The sequence below is a fragment of the Phascolarctos cinereus genome, unplaced genomic scaffold (assembly GCF_003287225.1).
Source record: "Phascolarctos cinereus isolate Bilbo 61053 unplaced genomic scaffold, phaCin_HiC Scaffold_3;HRSCAF=262, whole genome shotgun sequence".
Taxonomy (NCBI): Eukaryota; Metazoa; Chordata; class Mammalia; order Diprotodontia; family Phascolarctidae; genus Phascolarctos; species Phascolarctos cinereus.
The window spans coordinates 250279660-250301534 of NW_027555736.1; the positions used below are offsets into that span (position 1 = coordinate 250279660).

Sequence of the window (21875 nt, forward strand, 5' to 3'; positions counted from 1 at the left end):
TACACATCCCTCTTCTCCACTTCCCATAACTAAAGAACCAAGTTCTTTTGATTCCGGTTCAGAAACATCTCTTCTATATTCCCATAACCACCTGAACAACTGTCACAACCTTGGAACAGATTTTCTAACTTCAACCCCAATGATTTGAAATAATCATTCATATGGCTGCTCTACATATATCTAGTCAGGGTGCTTCTCTACCTCCAAACTCTCCGATAGCTCCCTATTGCCTACCAAGTTCAAACTCCTTTGTCTGACCTTTAAGGTCCTCTGCAAAATGTGGCACCATTCTACCCTTCTAGCCTTATCTCATTTTAGTCCTCTCTCCATACTCTACAATCAGACTGGCTTGTTTGCAATCATCTGAATAAACTTTTATGTTCTCCCCCACAATACAGTTACTCACATAATTCCCTGTGCCTGAAAATACCTCTCCTTTCCAACTGCTGGATTATTCTTTTTATCCGGAGAGTGGGAGCTATTGGAAGGGGGAGGTCTGGCCACAGGTTATTCTGACCCCAATTCCCTATCCACTATGATAGATTCTCTGATTCTCTATTTACTATGCCATGCTGCTTCTCTGCTGAATTCTTATCCATCCTTTATAACTTAATTTATATGCCACCTTCCTTCAAGAAGAATTCCTTGATTCTCCAAGTTGGTAATGATTTGACCCTGGCATAATACTTTGTAGCTCTTATACACTTACTATGTGTCATTTTGTAGCAGAGTTATTTGTGTATATGCAGTATCCTTCTACCAGATACTAAACTCCACAAAAGTAAGGAGAGGGTCTTAATTGGGAGTCACAGCTGTTTATTAGAGAAAGGTACTACTCTAAGAGTCAGAGGACCTGAATTCAAATCCCCACCGTGCTCTGTGATCCTGGGCAAGTCACTTTTATCTTTTCAAATCTTAGTTTTATCTGTTAAATAATACTTGCATGACCTACTTCATGGGGCAGTTTAAGAGGTAAGCATTTTGCAGACCTTAAAGTTGTGATTGCCACAGTTCAGCCAGCTAAGACCACATGGGCTAACAACCTTAACCAGTCCCTGCCCTTTGCCTGCTCTTGTAGCAGAGTTGGAAAACGGTCAGCAAATAATCCAAAGACTTCCCTTCGAACAGTGATCTAAAAGGCATTCAAAATTACAAATATTTGAAGAGAAGCGAGTGTTAATCCAAAACGGATGTTTCTTCACCAAAAGTAAATCCAGTTGCTTTTGACAAACTATCTTCACAAACGTAGAAAAGGAGGAACTGCACCACCATGTCAAAAGGACTTTGAAAACCAGCAACGATATGGGTTCACTGCTTTAGGGTTACTGCCTTCTCAGCTGGGGAATTAGCCCCCGCAGTTCTTTCATTTCATGCTCACCTCAAATTCCTGAGGAACAGTTCTGTTTTTGGCTCAAGGCTAAGGAGTCCTTCCTAGCAAGGAGGGGGGGGGGATAGACGGTGGTCAATTTTTTTAAAAAAAGGGACCCAGAGTACAAACATGAATCAAGTATGGAACAGATAGTTTTATTCCCACACAGGAGAAGGCATTCTAAGCAATACAGAATCACACAATGATTATATTCAACTGAGGTTATAAAATTAGGGTTACTAATTAACCATTTTACATTTTCCCTCTACCTACTTCAGCCCAATTCATACTAAGCGGGCTCTTTCCACTGTGCTTCCTCTCTCTCTCTCTCTCCCCTCCCTTCCCTCTATCCCTCTTCCTCTCTCTCTAGAGATAGAGATATGAATACACATGCATGTTTATCTGTCCCTTGGTGACTCTTACCCTTTTGGCTAACCTGTCTGCTGTCTCCCTGCCCTCCCCCACAGTCTCCTTATCACTCTTCTCCCTCTCTCCCTCCCTTCCTCCCTTTTGGCCAGTCTGTCTTTGCTGCTGTTGAAAATGTAATTGCTCTGATAGCTATTACTCTGATATCTGCGTACCTGGGAAGGGGAAGATGTCAGCTGTCTTTCAAATCTCATAAGGCTCTGTACCAAAAGAAAGAAGATACAAATGAGAAGTGACCTCATTCCAGGCACATGCTTGCCTAAGAGGCCTTGAGCTCACAAATGGGGGAGAGATACAGGGAGATGTACATCCCAAGGAGTTGACTCCTCTGGATCTTATATAGCCATTCTTATACTTCAAAGCCAACAGGAAGAAACTTGGTATCAAAAGAGAGAGGTATCATTCCTTTAGTAAATCCATGGAGTTCCAACTCAGCCGTCAACTAAAAAACTTTTTGTCACCACATACTATGAATCTTTTAGACATCATGGCCTGCTAGAAACAGACGATATCTTGCTCGCTCTGAAATGGGCAGTGGACAGCAGGGAAGGAAGGGCCCTCCTCTCTTCCATCATGCACATCCCGTAGCAAACCCACCCCAAACTTCCACAGCTTTCCTGGAATAACAACTAAGCAAGCTCCAGGGGGGTTGGAGGAGTGGGGAAAGGGCCCTATGCTACTGTAATTATTATCTACATTTTGTATCTCTCTTAGTTCTCTGTATACAGCAGGTGTTTAACAGGGTTGTTGAACTGGCTTCATTGTCTTTTTGTTTTTTTCCAGATAAGAATGGTTTAGCTAATCTCAGCTGGGAAGGAACCAATCCTGGCCTATAAGCAAAAACAGTGACTAAGGAAGTACAAATGTACATCATGGATGAGGACCCTGGCAACTCTGCTGGGAAATTTTAGTGACTCCACTCCCAGCCCCTCAGGAAAAGTGAGAAGAAATCTTCTCTGGGAAAGCCAGCCACAGTACAGGCTCTCATCTCCTCAGAATTTCCTTGATATTTCTTCTGAAGTTTTATGGAAGCTTTCGTGCTTTTACATCATAATCTTTTTACTCACGAACCCTGTGTTGTAATACAGGAAAATTATTCAGCAAAACCAGCCAATAGAGCAACTCTAGTATACGTGTATGTTTACTCTATTACCTCCTATATCTGTATTTTTACTCTCCCCCTCCCCTAAGAAGAGAGAGTTGTGTTTTATCATCTGCCTTCTGGAACCAACAGACCAAACTGCTTGGGATTTTTTTGGTCCAGACTTGTGATTTCATTAGTCTAGGGGGAACTCCTGGTGAGTAAGCTCCTCCTCCTAATCCAGATGGTCAAATCCACTGAAACCTGTGGTCTAGTAAAGTTAACTGTGGATACTGATGGGTTAAGAGACACACAGCTAATTCATCCAGAGGTGGTACCTGAAGCAAGACCATTCTAACTGGGAGGTCAGTTCTCTATCCCCAAATCCAATAAATTGCAGTAGTTTCCTATTACCTCCACAATCAAGACCTTTATAACCTGGCTCCTTCCTGCCTTTCCAGTCTTCTTGCATCTTACTCTGGCTTCCTTACTATTTCTGGAACATATTACTCCATCTCCTGACTCTGGGTGTTTTCATTTGCAGTCCCCCATGTCTGGAACTCTCTCCCTCTTCATTCCTACCTCCTGGCTTATTTCCTTCAAGTTTCAACTCAGATCCCTTTCCTGGTCTTCCTTAATTCTGCCCTCTGAAGTTATGTCCAATTTATCCCACTTATATCTTATCTGTACATAGTTATTTAAGTGTTGTTTCCCCTATTACGCTGTGAGCTCCTTGAGAGGAAGGGCCATTTTGTCTTTCTTTGTATCCCTAGAACTTAGCACAGTGCCTGGCACATAGTAGGTGTTTAGTAAATACTTGTTAACATAATTCTGCTTCTAGTGATTGTGGATTTATTTGTTTATTACAATTATTTAGATTAAAAGTGCTTTACCAAAAAAAAACCAAACCTGCTTTACAAGGGTATCCATGTAGTAAAATAAATGAGACCTTCATCCTTATTCCTTTTTTCTTCCTACATATTTTATGTCAAATATCTATTACTAAATCACAGTCAGCACTTGTACCAATCAACAATCATTTATTAAGCACCTACTATGTGCTAAATATGCTGCCACAATCCGTACTTGAAATTAGCTTATGTTCTAATTAGGGAGACAGGTATTTATAAAAATATAGAGATCATAAATATAAAGTTAATACAAATATATCCAAAGTAGCTAAAAACAAGGTAGTTTGGGATAGAGGACAATCTTTTAAGGATTTGCCGAGTGTTTTACAGATATTGTCTCATTTGATCTTCATAGCACACCATAAGGTAGATACTATTATTATCTCCATTTTATAAATGAGGGAACGGACACAGAAAAAGGTTAAGTGACTTGCCCAGAGTCACACAGGTAGTAAATGCCTAAAGCCATTTGAATTCAGGTCTTCCTGACTCTACGTCCAAGTACTCTCTGCAAAACCTAGCTGCCCAAAGCCCTGGCAGATAGGGAGATCAGGAAAGGCTTTATCATACCCAAGCTGTATATTAAAGGACTTGAGGAGGTCAATGAGGCAGAGTTAAGAAGGGAATATGTTCCAGGCATGGGAGACTGCCAGGGCAAAGACATGGGTATGGGAAATGGAGTATTTTCTGTGAGCAACATAAAGAAGGCCAGTTTGGCTGAATTGCAGGGGGTAGGAATGGGAATGATGTCCAGCAAGGTGGGAAAGGTAGACTGAGGCCAGGTTATGCAGGTCTTTAAAAGCTAAACAGTGGAGTTTATATTTTATACTAGAGTCAATAGGAAGCTTCTGGAGTTGGTTGAATAGGAGAGACAGGTGGTCATATCTGTACTTCAGGAAAATTACTTTGTCAGCAGTTTATAGAATGAACTGGAGTGGTAAGAGACTTGAGGCAGGGAGGCCATTTAGGAGGCTTTTAGAATAGTCTCAGTGAGAGGTAATGAAGGCCTTGACATATTGAGCCAACAAAGGAAACTGAGAAGGAGCAGTCAAACAAGTAGAATGAGGAGAGAAAACCAAGTCATGAAAACCTGGAGGAGGATAGGGTGGCCAACAGGGTCAAATGCAGAAGAGAAGTTGAGAAGGATGAGGACTGAGAAAAGATAATTGAATTGACAATTAAGAAATCATTGGTAACTTTGGCTAGAACTGTTTCAGTTGTGTTAAAAAAAAAAGTGTGGGTGTAGTACAAAGGAATGAAAGAATTTAAATTTTTAAAAATACATAAGTGGCATTTGCATATACATAAATGATGAAACCACTACTGAGAAGCACCATTTTAAAAAAAATATATATAGATAGATTTCTTTAGTTTTTATGTCACCTCTATCCTTGTCACAAAGACTTTTTCTTAAAAAGAGAAAATAACGTGTTTCATCAAAACCTACCAACCTGTCAATTGAGTCTGATAATAGATTGAAATTGCTTTTTAAGAAGAAATGCTTTCAGGGATTTTTTTGCATAGATTTAGCAACCCTCTTTCATCTCCCAATCCAGCTACCTGCTGAAATGGTATGGAATATTCCACTCAGGTCTTCACACAGCCATATTGAAATAATAGTTTTGTTGGTATTATAATTATTGATAATTAACATTGAAGTAGCCCTTTCTGGTTACAAAGTACTTTTACATATGTTTTCTCAAACTAGTCTGTGAAGTAGATGCTGCAGGTATCACTGTGCTCATTTTACAGAAGAGGAGATGGGCTCAGAGCATTTAAAGACTCAGAAGTCAAAGAGGAACCTAGGTCTTTGGACTCTAAATCTAAGGCTCTTTTTTTTTTAAAACTGAATCAGGTTGTGTCTGGGGTTTTTGTTGGTTTCGGGTTTGTTAGTGTGTTTGATCCTATGAGTTAATTTCACAGATAGGTTTTCACAAGGGATATTCCATAATGGACTACATCTGTACCATCATACAATTGATAGAAAGAGATAGAGAAAACAAGATCCTCCTATGCTTAGTATTTCTTTTTTCTTTTTTCTTTTTTTGCAATCATGTAAAACATTTCCATATTAGTCATTTTGTCCAAGAAGACTTGAATAAAAGAAAAAAGAATGAAAGAAAGTGAGAAATAGCATGTTTCAGTCTGTATTCAAACAATATCAATTCTTTTTCTGGACGTAAATAATATGCTTCCTAATTACTCCTTTAGGATTTTCTTGGACCACTGTATCGCTGAGAATAGCTAAGTCATTCACAATTCTTCATTGAAAAATATTGCTGTTACTGTGTATAACGCTCTCCTGGTTCTGTTCACTTCACTTTGTATTATTTTATTTAAGTCTTTCCAGGTTTGTCTGAAATCGTCCTGCTTGTCATTTCTTATGGCACAACAACACTCCATTACAATCACATACCATAGCTTGTTTAGCCATTCCCCAGTTGATGGGCATCCCTTCAATGTCCAATTCTTAGTCACCACAAAGAGTTGCTATATTTTTGTACAGAGCTGCTATAAATACTTTTGTACAAATAAGTCCTTTCCCCACCTTTTTTGGGTGTCTTTGGGATATAGACCTAGCAGTTGTATTGCTGGATCAAAGGGCATATACAATTTTATAGCCCTTTGGGCATAGTTCCAAATGCCTCTCCAGAATGGTTGGATCAGTTCAGAACTCCACTCACAGTGCATTAGTACCCTAGTTTTCCCACATCATCTCCAACATCTATTTTCTGTCATGTCAGCCAATCTGATAGGTGTGGGGCAGTACCTCAGTGTTGTTTTAATTTGCATTTCTCTAATCAATAGTGATTTAGAGAATTTTTTCATATGATTATTGATAGCTTTGATTTCTTTGCCTGAAAACTGTCTGTTCATATCCTTTGACCATTTATCAATTGGGGAATGACTTGTACTTTATAAATTTGACTCAGTTCTCTATATATCTGAGAAATGAGGCCTTTATCAGAGATACTTGTTACAAAAAATTTTCCCCCAATTTTCTGCTTTCCTAATAATTTTTGGTTGCATTGATTTTGTTTGTGCAAAAACTTTTTAATTTTACATAATCAAAATTATTTATTTTATATTTTGTAATGTTCTCAAATTTGGTCACAATTTCTTCCCATATCCATAGATCTGACAGATAAACTATTTCATGCTCTCCTAATTTGTTTATGATATCACCCTCTAAGTATAAATCATGTACACATTTTGACTTTATATTGGTATATGGTGTGAGATGTTGGTCTATACCTAATTTCTGCCATACCGTTTTCCAGTTTTCCCAGCAGTTTTTTTTTGTGTGAAATAATGAATTTTTGGTACAAAAGCTTGGATCTTTGGGTTTATCATATGCTAGACTACTATGGTCATTTACTATAATGTAATTTGTACCTAATCTATTCCACTGATCCATCACTCTATTTCTTAGTCAGTACCAGATTGTTTTGATAATTACAACTTTATAATACAGTTTGAGATCTGGTATGCCTAGACTGCCTTCCTTCACATTTTTTGTCATTGATTCCCTTGATATCCTTGACCTTTTTTTCTTCCAGATGAATTTTGTTATTATTTTTTCTCATTCTATAAAATAATTTTTTCATAGTTTGATATGGCACTGTATAGATTAATTTAGGCAGAATTGTCATTTTACCTATACTGGCTCGACCCACCCATGAGCAATTAATATTTTTTCAGTTGTTTAGATCTAACATTATTTGTGTAGAAAGTGTTTTGTAGTTGTGTTCATAGAGATCCTGGGTTTTTCTTGGCAGGTAGACTCCCAAGTATTTTATATCGTTTACAATTATTTTAAATGGAATTTCTCTTTCTATTTCTTGCTGCTGGACTTTGTTGATAATATATAGGAATGATGATGATTTATGTTGGTTTATTTTGAATCTTGCAACTTTGCTAAAGTTGTTAACAATTTCAAGTAATTTTTTAGTTGGTTCTCTAGGATTCTCTAAGTATAACATCATATCATCTGCAAACAGTGATAAGTTTTGTTTCCTCCTTGCCTATTCTAATTCCTTCAATTTCTTTTTCTTCTCTTGTTGCTATAGCTAATATTTCTAGAATAATACTGAATATTGGAGGTGATCATTGGCATCCTTGTTTCACCCCTGACTGTACTGAGAAAACTTCCAGCTTATCTCCATTACAGATAATGCTTGCTGATGGTTTTAGGTAAATATTACTTATTATTTTTTAGCAAGGCTCCATTGATTCCTATGCTTCCTAGTGTTTTTAATAGGAATGGGTGTTGTATTATGTCAAAGGCTTTTTCTGCATCTATTGAGATAATTATACGATTTCTGTTGGTTTTGTTATTGTTACGGTCAATTATGCTGATAGCTTAACTAATATTGACCTAGCCCTGCATTCCTGGTATAAATCCTACCTGGTTATAGTGTATGATCCTTGTGATAAATTGCTGCAACCTCTTTGCCAGTATTTTATTTAAAATTTTTGCATCAATATCCATGAGAGAAATTCATCTATAATTTTCTTTCTCAGTTTTGGCTCTTCCTGGTTTAGGTATCAGCACCATATTTGTGTCATAAAAGGAATATGATAGGACTCCACCTATTTTTCTAAATAGTTTATATAGTATTGAGATTAATTGTTCTTTAAATGTTTGGTAGAATTTGTTTGTGAATTCATCTGGTTCTGGGGATCTTTTCTTAGGAAGTTCACTGATGGCTTGTTCAATTTCTTTTTCAAAGATTGGGTTATTTGAGTATTTTATTTCTTCTTCTGTTAATCTAGGTAATTTATATTTTTGTAGGTATTCATCCATTTCATTTAAATTGTCAAATTTATTGGCATATGCTTGGGCAACATAGCTCCTAACAATTGTCTTAATTTCCTCTTCATGGGTGAATTCACCAATTTCATTTTTGATAATAGTAATCTGGTTTTTTTCTTTCCTTTTTTAAATCAAATTAACCAATAGTTTATCTATTTTATTGGTTTTTTTTTTATAAAACCAGCTTCTAGCTTTATTTTGTTAGTTCAATGATTTTCTTATTTTCAATTTTATTAATCTTTCCTTTGAGTTTCAAGATTTCCAATTTGGTATTTAATTGGGGGTTTTAATTTATTCTTTTTCTAGTTTTTTTTTTAGCTGCATGCCAAATTCATTGATGTGCTGTTTCTCTACTTTGTTGATGTAAGCAATTAGAGATATAAATTTTCTACTCAGTACCACTTTGGCTGCATCCCATAAATTTTGGTATGTTGTCTCATTTTTGTCATTTTCTTTAATTAAATTATTGATTGTTTATATGACTTGCTCCTTGCCCACTTATTTTTTAGTATTAAATTATTTAATTTCCAATTAATTTTTAATTTATCCTTCAATAGACTATTACTGAATGTATTTTTTTTTTGGTGAGGCAATAGAGGTTAAATGACTTTCCCAGGGTCACACAGCTAGTAAGTGTCACATGTCTGAGGCCAGATTTGAACTTAGGTCCTCCAGTCTCCAAGGCTGGTGCTCTATCCACTTCACTGCCTCACTGCCCCGTTGAATATAATTTTTATTGCGTTATGACCCAGAAAGGATGTTTACTATTTCTGCTTTTCTGCATTTGGTTATGAGGTTTTTATGACCTAATACCTGGTCATTTTTTGTGCAAGTGCCATATACTATTGAGAAAAAAGGTATATTCCTTTCTCTTCCCATTCAATTTTCTCCAGAGAACTATCATACATAACTTTTCCAGAATTTTATTCACCTCCTTAACATCTTTCTTGTTTATTTTTTGTTAGATTTATCTAGTTCTGAGAGGTAAAAATAGAGGTTCCCCACTAGTATAATTTTATTATCTATATCTTCCTGTAACTCACGAAACTTCTTCAAAAATTTATATGCTATACTATTTGATGCATATATGTTTAGTATTGATATTACTTCATTATCTATGTTACCCTTCAACAAGGTATAGTTTCCTTCCTTATCTCTTTTAATTAGATACATTTTTGCTTTTGCTTTGTCTGAGATCATGATTGCTACCCCTGCTTTTTTTTGCTTTGGTTGAACCATAATAGATTCTGCTCCAGCCCCTTACCTTTATTCTGTGTATGTTTCTGTTTCAAATGTGTCTCTTGTAAACAACATAGTGTAGGATTCTGTTTTTTAATTCATTCTGCTATCTGCCTCTGTTTAATGGCATGTTCATCCCATCCATATTGATAGTTATGATAACTGTGTATTTCCCTCCATGCTATTTTCCCCTTGTTTGGCCCCCTCTCTCTCTTGCCCCTATCCTTTCCTTCCTCACAAGTGTTTACTTCTGATGACCGCCTCCCCCAGTCTGCCCTCCCATTTATTCCCCTCCCTTCTATTAACCCCATCTCTTTTCACTTCCTTATAGGGTAAGATAGAGTTCTATATCCGAGTGTGTATTTTATTCTCTCTTTGAGCCAGTTTTGATGAGAGCAAGATTTAAGCTTTGCCTGATACCACCCCTGCCCCCATCTTCCTTTCCATTATAATAGCTCTTTCATGCCTCTTTTATGTGGAATAATTTACTCCATTCAATCTCCCCCTCCTTCTTTTTCCAGTGCAATCTCCTTTTTCATCCCTTTATTTTGTTTTTTATGGTATCATCCCATCAAAGTCACCTTATATCCACACCCTACACCCTCTGTCTATGTATACTCCTTCTGATTGCCCTTCCAGTAATAAATTTCTTAAGACTTACAAATATTATCTTGCCATATAGAAATATAAAGTTTAACCTTACTGAATTTCTTATGTTTTCTCTTTCTTGTTTCTTTTTTACCTTTTTATGTTTCCCTTGAGTCTTGTATCTGGAGGTCAAATTTTTTATTCAGCTCTGATCTTTTAATTAGCTTGAAAGCCCTCTATTTTGTTAAATATCCATTTCCCCCCTGAAAGATTATAATCAGTTTTGCTGGGTAGGTGATTCTTGGTTGTAATCCTAACTTTTTGGCTTTCTGGTATACCATATTCCAAACCCTATACAGTTCTTTAAATTGGAAGCTGCCAAATCCTGTGTAATCCTCATGGTAGCTCTGTTATATTTGAGTTGTTTCTTTTTGGCTGTTTACAATTCTTTCTCTTTGATCTATGAGCTCTGGAATTTGGCTATGATGTTCCTGGGAGTTTTCATTTTGGCATCTCTTTTAGGTAGTGATTGGTGAATTCTTTCAATTTCTATTTTGCCCATTTCTTGAAAGACATTGTCCAGGCTTTTTTTTTTTTAACATAGCTTTCAGATAGTCCAATAATTCTTAAATTATCTCTTTTGATCTATTTTCTAGGCCAGTTGTTTTTTCAATGAGAAATTCCACATTTTCTCCTTTTTTTTTTACCATTTTGATTTTGTTTTATCACATCTTGATGTCTCATGGAGTTATTAGCTTCTACTGTTCGGCAAAGGGATTATGACCTGGCTTGTGCTGGGGGTGGGGTTTCTGGAATGGGGTCTTACTTCAGACACTACTGGCTAGCTTAGGGAGTTGCTGGTTTGCAGGAGGGTGGGTCCTCATAGGTGGATTGCTGCAGGGCTTGGAACCCTACCAAAGGCCCCCTGCTGTGAGGCTGGCTGCTGCTCTCAGATCTCATTCTCCTTCCACCCTACTGAGACAGACTTTTCCTCCTGTGCTGGTAAGCTGCTTCTCTGCTCCTAGATTAATTCTGAGGTGGTTTTCTAGTTGTTTGGAGGGGAATTTGGGAGGACTTCAGAGGATCCTTTCCTCACTTTGCCATCTTGGCACTAGAAGTCCTAGTATTTCTTAATTATGAAAAAGCATTTGATTTAGCAGAGCAAAATGCCACCTTACAGACTTTCTTCCAATAATGTATGTCTCATTCATATATTGTTCGAGATTTCTTAAAATTGTTAAAACAGAGATAAACTTACTCACCAATTCTCTCATCGCAAGCATCAGGCAAAGCATCAGACAGGTGCTTGCAAAAGACATTAGCTACTGCCATGGTACAAGCCCAGGACAAAGTCCAAGTTGAGGAGAGATTTTCTGGGGTTAATGAGGCCCTCCAGATGCTCCTGTTTTGGGGTGACATAATTCCAATTACACTAAGGCCTGAAACGTTGCAAAGTCTCTTGGAAATGATCTAGCAGGCACTCAAAAGAGTTTAGCCTGCCCATTCACACAGGAAAGACCAAGTGGATGAGGAATGTCAATTGCCCAGTCTATGACATGCAATTAGATGGACATGGATAATGAGTTGGGCCTAGAATTGGAGAAGATTGGGCTGGACTGCCTTTAGTAAACTGCAAAGCTCTTCAAATGACTCTGAACTCCCAGAAGCCAAGGCCTATCTGTTTGGTCTCAATATTCTACCAGTATTGTGGTATGACTCTGAGACAGGGAACATAATAGCTTCCAAAGAATTGAAAACAAATATCACACAGAGCAACGGAGAGGTGAATGAGGGTGGGGGCAGAATAAGGGGGGGAAAGCAAGTTAGAATAGGAGTAAAAGATGTCATTATGGAAATGTATGATTAAAAAACATGGGCTGGTCACAGTAAAGGATGACACATTGATAGACATCCCAAGCTTTCCACTGGTATCATTATGATTTCAAGGAAAAGGAAGGATGACCTTCGGCACATTGCATGGACAATCTAGGGCAGACTGATGGAAGGATGAAAGCAAAAGTGGCACAGATGGTCAGAAAGGGGATGGATTGTGATCTATATTCATGGAGGAAAAACCCAAATCACTAAGATCACAGGTATATTTGAGTATTTGAGAAGAAGGGTAATATCACTGCAAAATTGGGAATACCAGCATACAGAAAATAAAACAGAGACAGAGAAAGTGGGGAGACAGGAGAAAACAGAGTAAGGTTAAAGCATCTTCCATTCCTCCTTCCACAGGCCATAGCACGCTACAATGACTAAATGGACAAATATCTTCATTACTAAAAAGATCCAACATCATGACTCAAAGGGTCATATTTAGATGATCGTATTCTCAATTATATGATTAATTATATTATTAATATATATTATTGTATTATCAATCTCCCTTGGCTCTTACGACCTATTTGTTTTTTTCTAGAACCTAAGGTTTTCATTTTATTCTGTGAGTTTTAACAAGATTCCCTCCCAAAGGCAGCAGATTGAAGCGCTATCTGTACAGGTCATAGAATATTTTTGAGTATTGAAAGGAAGGGACATCAGTGATTATCTACTCCTACTCATACACAAAAGAAATCCCCACTTTAGCATAATGTGCTGGAGTCAGTTAGAATGGCTAGAAGGGGCTGATTTCAGTGTGAGCATTGATACTTTGGAAATTAGCAAACTACAAATCAGGGATTCCTTTATTGAGTCGTTTATCACCTAGACTTGTGAGCATGATGATGTAGAAAACGTTAGTAATGCAGAGTAAACATAAAAGTGTATCTTGAGTCCATCTCTACCCCTCCTCCCCCACCCCACCCAGTGATCTAATGGTTAAACATTTACAAGCACATCACTGACATAACTGACAATGATGGTCCTGCCTCTGCCTGATGACCTCTAAGATTGGGGAGCCCACCCACCTTTTGAGGCAGCCCACTCCACTTCTGAATGTCTCTAAGAGTTGAGAAGTTTTCCCTCACATCAAACCTAAACCTGCTTCTTTGCAACTCCCACCCATTGAGCCTGGTTCTCTCCTCTGGGTCCAAACAAAACAACTCTAATCCCTCCCCCATCTGGCAGCCTTTCAAATGCTTGAGACAGCTATCATGTCACCACACCCTCACCCTGTATCTTTTTCTCCAGGTCAAATATGCCCAGGTCTCTTAATCAATGTCATGGACTCAAAGCTTTTGACCATCTTAAAGATCCTCCTCTGAACATTCTCCAGCTTACCAAAGGCCCTCCTAAACTATGGTGCCAGAACTGAACACAATACTCCAGGGGAGGTACAGTGGAATATCACGTTCTTATTCTTGGAAGCTATTTTTTTCTTACAGTCCAAGATTAAATTAAGTTGTCTTTTTTTTTAGCTGGTAACTCATATTGGTCACTAAAATCACCAGATCTTTTTCAGAGCAACTGATATCTGTCTATGCCTCCCCCATCTTATATTAAGTTGATCTCTTGTACCCAAGTGTAAGACTTTTCCTGGTAAATTCCACCTTATTAGAGGCTCTAGCCTGTAAAGATCTTTTTGGATCCTGACTACCATTCAGTGCATATTAGCTAATCCTTCTAGCACTGTCATCTGCAAATCTGATGAACATACAATATATGCCTTTGTTCATGTCCTGGATACAACTGTTAAATGACAGAGAGCCACCAAGCCCAGATCCCTAGGGTACTTCACTGGAGACCTTCTATGTTTACATTAATACATTAGTCACTCTTTGAGTCTAGCCATCCAACTAGTACTGAATGTGCTATCCAAGTAACAGAGTCTACATTTTTTACTTATCTGAATTTCAGTCTTCCTCCTTCCTGGTAAGAAAAACTTGTCTCTGCCCAGTGCTTCAGGAGCAGTTTCAGGAGCCAGGAACCTGCCTTTTTATCTTATTTATCTTCTAGAGTCCTTCCTTTGGCGTCCAATGGAGCCGATGTCACCTATCAACAGTTTATTAAGTGCCTACCGTATGTATCAGGCCCTTTGCTAAAGACTGGGAATACAAAGAAAAGCAAAAAATACTTACTCAGATACGCAGTAACAGCAATGTAATAATGATGATCAACTGTGAAAGACTCAGCTACTCTGATCAATACAAAGATCAGACAATTCCACGGATAACATGGAAATATGTTCTTCATGATTTCACACATACAATTGATATCATATTGCTTGCCTTCTCAGTGGGTGGGGGAGTGGTGGGCGAGGGGGAAAGAATCTGGAACTCCAAATTTTTAAAAAATATAATGCAAGAAATAATGAAAACGTACCACTATTCTCGTAGTCCGATTCCATTCAATTAAAGCAATGTTTATTAAGTTTACCTGAGCACTTGGGATACAAAGATAAAACAAGCCACAGTTCCACCCCCCATCTCCAAACATATTTCCATGTTAACCATGTGGGGGGAAAAAAGGGAAGAATAATAAGGAAAGTGGAAAAAGTATACTTCAATTTGCACTCAAAGTTCATCAGTTCTTTCACTGGAGATGGATAGCATTTTTCATCATGAGTCCTTTGGAATTGTCTTGTATCATGGTATTGAGCAGAGTAGCTAAGTCTTTCACAGTTGATCATCATTACAATATCGCCGCTACGATGATTTGAGCAAGGGGACTGAGCTTACTCTGCATGGGAGATAAAAATCATACACAAATAATAAGGTATTGTGATAGATCTGTGGTGTGGACATTGGTGGCTTGCACATGGTAACCCATCCCTGCTCATTCCTCCTAGGCAGCTTTTCGTGTCTGTGACCTTCTAAGAAGATTCCACAAGGGTTCCCCCAACATATTGGGACCTTCCTTTAATTGTCTTGACATTTAAGGGACACTTATTAGAGTGCATGGATTGGTTCATGTTATTCTTTGCACTGGCTATAATAAATTATCACAATGGTTAAGGGCATGGAAGATGTCCAAAGAGAGACGAAGAAGAGACTGGAGATTACTTATAGCTAGAAGAGATAGATAGACAGGATAGACTGTTGGGGAAACAGGCTTTAAGGAAAGGAAGGGTTTCAATTGGCAGAGATTTGGGTGAAGATCATCTCCAACATGGGGAGCAGTGTGCATAGAAGTCATTGAGGTGGAAAAGATAATCCCTTCAAAGTTTCTGAGTTATGTAAGGACAAAGCCATTAATAATCCCACCATGGGACACAGAACATATGTGCCCAAAGAGCAGCAGCTCTACTACAAAAAATGCAAAGCAGATAAGGCAACTCCCTCTGTCCCTCACCACCCCTCTCCCAATCTCCAAACCTTATCATACCCAATTGTTGGGAGTTTTCAGTCCCACATTTCAGGACCTGAGGAAGCTTCCCCCAAGACTGAATTGTCCTGCACAGCAGGCTGGTCCCCACCCCTTCCCCCTCCCACAGGCTGTTTAGCCTACCTCTCTTACCCCCACCCCCTCTTTTCTCTCCTGTGAAAAAACCATGGACTTAAGCAAGGCAGTTGCTGTGGCAACCAAACCTGTTATTCTGTTTCAGTAACTCTGGCCTGGGGAAAGATGGGGTAGTGCAGAGGGGAGAGAGAGAGAGAGAGAGAGAGAGAGAGAGAGAGAGAGAGAGAGAGAGAGAGAGAGAGAGAGAGAGAGAGAGAGAGAGAGAGAGAGTGAGAGTGAGAGAGAGAGAGAGAGAGAGAGAGAGAGAGAGAGAGAGAGAGAGAGAGAGAGAGAGAGAGAGAGGGCCAGGTGGCAACTGTTGCCTGTGCTGATGGAAGCCCATTTGGGGGCAGAGAGGGAGGGGGTCTGCTGCATCCTCATTGCCTTTTCCCCTAACTCCAGCTGGGGGAGACGGAGCCCATGGGAGCTCCCTGAGAGCCAAGCATTCAGGGAGAGCCGAGATGCCCAGACCCTCCTCTTGGTCACAGGCCTTTGCAAGGACAATAGTGTTAACTCTGGGGAAAATTCCATCGCACAGGGTTCAAGTCTCCAAGGAGCTGCTGAGGCCCCCTGTTCAGCCTGGAGGGGTCTCTGAGGAACCACTGCAGCTGCCTGGCCTCTTCCCCCCAATCCTCCACCACCCCCCCTTCCCCAGCCCACTTTGTGTGTGTTTCATTTTTAACCCCTGAGCTGCCAAGTGTTTCATTTTGTTACATTTTATTAGTAGTCAGCCCCTAGAAATGTAAAGAATACAAAAACAAGGACCCATCCTCTTTTGAGGATGGACCGAGGACAACTGCTGTCCACCTAATTCAACTCCTATTTAGAAGTGAACCCCTTTTGTCCACTTCGCACACGCCTCGGCCCCCAGCCCCATGTGCTTTTCAAGAGTGACTCACTCAGGAGAGGGTTAACATTCTCTGGGGCTGGAATGGAAGCCAAGACACTTGATGAAATGCAAGAACTTTTTAAAAGCTGCTCAGTCTGAGACCTGCAGTGCAAAGGCAGAGAGACACTAATAACCAGAGGAGAGCAATTTCCTTGTGCTAAGGAGATAATCAGTGAATGGGGAGAAAGGCGGGAGCCCCCAGAGCCGTGCCTCCCTCTCATTTTTCCCACTGCCAATTTCCAAATGAATTTCTGCTTTCCTGTCTCTGCCATGTATCTTAGAATAGGTTGAGCACAGAGGGAACTTTGGGTTAAAAGTGATCATTAGAAAGAGCAAAGAAGAAAAAATCAATAGGCAACTTTAAATATAATACTTTAACCGGATGAGATAGAATGGCAGAGTAGGGGTGATCTTGGAGTCAGGGAAACCTTTGTTCAAATTCCGCCTCTGACACCTGTTAGCTGTGAGAGGATGGGCAAGTCCCTTAAAGCTTATTGCCCTGGGGCAACTCTCTAAAGAAGAAAATAAGTTACAAATGAGCTGCCAATCTGTATGTGTAGGAGGGCGTTTCCATACCAGGAGATAAAATCACAGATCCCTTTCTTTCTTTTCTTTTCTTTTTTCTTTCCTTTATTTGTGTTTTTTTTTAATCAGGTTTTAATAACAATAATAGGAAAAGTATTTTAAAGATAAATATTTGCAGTATATATACATACATATATAACCATATGTGAATAACGAATCCCTTGAAGTGGTCTTATATATTTGAATTCACACTATTCCAGTTATAATTATGCAAAATATGGTCACTGATTCCAGTCCAATGGAAATGTGCAGTGTGAATTCAAATAATGTGACCACTTCATAAGATATCCTATTCTCACGAATTGGGACCTGACTGTACATTTGAAAACTTTTATTGGCTGGTATTTTTGTTTCGTGATGGTAGATTAAATATAAATTGAATTTAGGGTTCATTTGGACTTTCAGTTGTGCATGAGTCTTTCTTGGTGACCCTTTTTAGAGTATTTTCTTGGCAAAGATTCTGGGGTGGTTTGCCATTTCCTTCTCAAGCTCATTTTACAGATGAGGAAATTGAGGCAAACAGGGTTAAATGATTTGCCCAGGGTCACACAGCCAGTAAGTGTCTGGGACTGGATTTGAACTCAAGTCTTCCTGACTCAAGGATTGGTGCTTTAGCCACTGCATCACTTTTAGTAATATCCTGAACAGTGGATAGAGCACTGGCCCTGCATTCAGGAGGACCTGAGTTCAAATGCAGCCTCAGACACATGATACTTACTATTTATTTATTTACTTATTTTATTTTTAGGCAATTGGGGTTAAGGGACTTGCCCAGGGTCACACAGCTAGTAAGTATCAAGTGTTTGGTCTGAGGCCAGATTTGAACTCAGGTCCTCCTGACTTCAGGGCCGGTGCTCTATCCACTGTGCCACCTAGCTGCCCCTTATTTCATTTATTTATTTATTTTTCACATGACACTTACTAGCTGTGTGACCTTGGGCGAGTCATTTAACCCCATTGCCTAGCCAAAAAAAAAAGGCAAACAAACTGTAGAGTAATATCCCAAACAAAGGCAAAATTAATTAACTCTTCAAATGTTATCTGGAGCAAATAAAGCAGCAGATAGACAACATAAGATATGTAGCAGTTAACCTGAAACTGGTAACTAACTTTATTCTATCAAATGTGTGGTTTTCCAGTTGTATAAAACTATTCTATTACTGAGTAACTAAAGAAGAAACTAAACTGTAAGGTTTGAGATTTTCAAATCAAATGAACAGTAATGATAATAGTTAGCATTTATATAGCACTTTAAGGTTTGTAAAACACTTTATATACTCTCTAATTTGACCCTCACAGCAACCCTTTGAGGTAGCTACTTATTACTATCCCCATTTTACAGCTGAGGAAGCTGAGGTAAACAGAAGTTAAGTGACTTGCTCAGGGTCACACAACTAGTAAGCATCTAAGGCAAGATTTGAACTCAGGCATTCCTGACTCCAGGCCCAGCACTCTATCCACTATGCCAGCTAGCAAAGATAAATAGGCACTCCTATTGCCTTAAATAAATGTTTGTTAAATTGAGGTTCATTTCCCCCCAAACATATTATATCATCAATAACACTGGTGAAAATTGTTCCGGAGGAAAAGGCTGTGAGATTTTGGTTTTAAGAGGGTTTTTTTTTTACCTTATTAAGTTGGAGTGGTAAAAATTGATGCAAATGTTCAGCACCAAGGAGTCTTCTAAAGGCTAGTGCCCTCCTAAGTATTTCACATACCCAGCTGTGGCTTACTTCCTTGTTAATGTTACCTCTCAGACCCAAGCCTGTGTTCTAAAGTGTCTTCTCAACGACTTACTGATAGGCCTATCCCTGGTTCATCGTGACAAGATCACAGCCCAGTGAAGCTCTCTGTGTGGCACGTGGCAATAAGTAACTAAGGAGCACCTCCTCTACGCCTTCTAGACTTTCTGCATTTTAGGATCGTACTCATGATCTGCTGAAAATAGAAATGCTAGCAGAGAGGGATGACACCTATCTTTACTAACTGAGATCAATAAATCTGGGAACCTAGTATCATCATGCCCAATCATAAACACTCATTTTCACACAAATATGCCACCCCCGTGTTTTCTCTTACGAATACAATCTTCCATAGACCAAAGAATATTTGGTCACCCTGATCCCAAAGCCCCTAGTCACTTCACCAGCTGCCAGACCAGAATCCTCAACCCTACCTACTATGAGCCCATGGAGCCCAGATTATTGGCCAACAGGAGCCCAGACCTTAAAGCATGAACAGCAGTGCACTCTGGCAGGAATGCGTGAGAAAGTGTGATGAAGGGTCCTGTCCTCGATTCAGAGCATGCTTAGGTATTCCATGATTGCTTCTCTACTGCTTTCTGTATGGTAAAGAAAAGCTTCTAAATCGGCTGCTGAGTTTACATATAAAAGACTCCACTGGAGGAACTTAGCCTCTCTCTCCCAGGAGGCTTTCAAGTGAAAAGGAAGAAATATTGTGAACCTTCAGGAGGGGTGAAAGGTAGCAGGGGCAGCAGGGTAGCAGCAAGCTCATCTATAACTATCACATCTTCCCACTCAGGTCAGCACGTGGCCAGGGAGACCATGGCCCTGCTATTTCTTCTGTTCCTGTTATAATTATTCTTTCCTCCTCTTAGCTGAAGGAGTATTGAAGATGGAAAGACCTTGTGAGTTTCAAAAGTCCAGAAGTCATTGGTCATTCTTGGATGCAACCTCAGCTCTTTTACTCTTTGAAATATAATGAAATCCTGACTGTATTTCCGTAATATTTAACTTGTTTTTTTTCTTGTTGCATGCAATATTTTCTCCTTAACCTGGGAGTTTTGAAACTTGGCTACGACATTCCTATAAGTCCATGGACGAGATTATGGTAGTCACTACATCAAGCAAGATGCCATCCCCGCCCCCCCCCCAAAGAGCAACCTGTGTGAACCAGCCTAGTGGTAACTCAACATAGCAGCTGAGATACTGCCCCACCCATTGCCTATGTCACCTTTGGGAGTGAATTTGGTAGGCAGAATGTTCGTAGCAGCCAAGTTAAGTTTGAGCCCACTCTCTCCAGAACCTGAGATGGTTGAAGAGAGAGTATGTCCCAGTTCAAGAAAATGTGTTTGTGCTTCTGTTCTTGCCACATTTTCTCAGTAAATATTCTTTCGTAAAAGTTAAATGATGTTAATTGATTATTGATGATATGGAGGAAATAAGCAGTCAAAAGGTATTGGGGAGATACTAACAAGCAGCTATTGCATGCATTGCAGATTTGGGAGGGAGGGAAAGAATACCCCCGAACAAAACTCAGCAATACCATTAAAAGAATCACTCCCATCCCTCAGGATTGTCATTAGAACACTGGGGGGAGATGTGGCTGCCCTAGTTAAAATGGTGAGCCATGGTTACACCAAGATGCTGACGATGATCCACAACCAATTTGGAGTTGTTTTTCTAGTGGGATACTAGGTACATGGTAGTAGTGAGGTATATTGCCCTATCAACCCTCTTAGCCAGAGGGGTTTATAGGGTGTTCAGGGAAGACTAGCCCCTCTATTGTGAGGGCTTGCTGAGTGAGCCCTTTTCAAGGCTGCTCATCTACCTTTGGGTTCACCTGTCACTTGACTCTCACCTGTGGCTCCAAGAAGCTGTAGCATATCCAATGGCCACACCCCAGTAAAACTGTCTGGGCAGACAGGCTAAGCCAGGTTGAGGGTAACCAAAGGCCTCAAACATGTCAGTGAGTTAGCAGGATGTCTATCCCAAGTATGTAAAGATTTTCTCCTGTGGAATAATCACAGTGGCCATGAAAGTGGCTGAAGCAGGTGCCATGGAGTACTTAGAGCTTGCTCAGACATCAGACACCGAAGTCATCCCCTGCATTGCAGGCTATCACCAGGCATCTTGACTTTTGTCTTGCCCTCAGACTCTAGTGACTCGGGAGGAGAGAGTGAGGCTGATGACTTTGTGCAGCTCTGCTTCACTTAAATCCAATTCATGCACAAGTCAAGACATCGCCCTATGATGTCATTGGTCCTCTTTGAAAATGAGGGACGGATAACAACAGCCCTTTTGGTCAGTAGTTGGCATACATTTGACTAAGATTAGGGGTAGAATCAATGGTCATTTTCACTGCAACTAATGCCTTTGAGGCATGTAGTAGGTGGAAAGGTATACCTTTCTTTTCCAGCGATGTTTCTTGAAAGTAGGGATAAAAGTCAGAGACTTGGGGCATGTTTGTGCCTATCCCCATGCCTGGAATACTCTCTCTCCTCTCTCTATCTCCTGGATTCCCTGGCTTCCTTCAAGGCCCAGCAAAAATCTCATCTTCTATGAAAAGATTTTCTTGATCCTCCTTAATGATAATGCCTCCTCTCTATTAATTATCTCCAATTTTTCCTGTATAGATCTTGTTTGTCCATAGTTGTTTTTATCTTGTCTCCCCCATTAGATTGTGGGCTCTTTGGGATTAGGAACTGTCTTGACTTTCTTTTCATCCCCAGTTCTTAGAACAGTGCCTGGCCTATGGTGAGCACTCAGTAAATGCTCATTGACTAACATACCAAAACGCCAGATTAATTTGCTTAGTCTAGAGTCATGCTTTATCAGGACTTCTTAAAT

At 39.5% G+C, this 21875-nt stretch overlaps 2 long non-coding RNA genes across 3 annotated transcripts in view; both read left to right on the forward strand.

The window, feature by feature from the left end:
• The window catches only part of LOC110220615 (uncharacterized), a 49318-nt gene extending 43400 nt beyond the window's left edge, over positions 1-5918 (forward strand). For both annotated transcript variants that reach the window (XR_013485472.1, XR_013485473.1), the window contains one exon: positions 2579-5918. This is a non-coding gene — a long non-coding RNA (uncharacterized LOC110220615). The remainder of the gene's footprint in view (positions 1-2578) is intronic.
• A 1626-nt stretch (positions 5919-7544) lies between these two features.
• On the forward strand, positions 7545-20433 carry LOC110220614 (uncharacterized). The gene is made up of 2 exons (XR_002327921.2): positions 7545-7981; positions 13566-20433. It is a non-coding gene; the product is annotated as an uncharacterized LOC110220614 (long non-coding RNA).
• Positions 20434-21875: the final 1442 nt, after the last annotated feature.